This window comes from Limulus polyphemus, unplaced genomic scaffold (assembly GCF_000517525.1).
Source record: "Limulus polyphemus unplaced genomic scaffold, Limulus_polyphemus-2.1.2 Scaffold288, whole genome shotgun sequence".
NCBI lineage: Eukaryota > Metazoa > Arthropoda > Merostomata > Xiphosura > Limulidae > Limulus > Limulus polyphemus.
Window position 1 is genome coordinate 153,741 of NW_013665898.1, and position 672 is coordinate 154,412.

Here is a 672-nt window from a genome sequence, read left to right on the forward strand (position 1 = left end):
GCTACTTGCATGCATTCCTCGTGAACCATTTTAATTATATTATTATTATTACTTATTTTGCCTTATCTAGTCTTAAATAACCTTAAAAGGTCCATATTTTTAGATTTTATTTATTTTTACAATAGTAAATAAAGAATAAATATGAAAAACAAGAAATAAAGTACTTACCTAATCTTCTTTCTTGCTGTCAGGTCTTGAAGAGAGTTAATTCTAATTTTTATACCATAGATAGTAATGCACGTAAATTTTAATTTAATTAAACAATGTACCAAAGAATATAGACTTATAATATGCAAAAAGTAGACAAATTCACTAACCTCTCAAAATTTTCCTGGCTTTTTAACTATGTGATAAGAGCCGTTACAAATTCATCCAAGTTATTCATTAACTTTCCCATGGGAACGATGTTGCGACTCTGAGTGAAATTGATGATTATCTGTTCAGAACACAATGTCATTTGATAGATTATCAAAAACTTTGACTTTCTATTGGTTATAGGTAATATATAATGAAACATAAGAGGAATATCCACGAATTGTGAAAGAGAGGATGTGACAGGTGGGTGTGGCAGGAGGGGGTTCTGTTTTTCTATTCAGTACCTCTGTAACCAAACAAAATTGAAGACTATAAAAATTATGGTTTGTCTGAGTAGTAACGATTTTATAGAGAGCG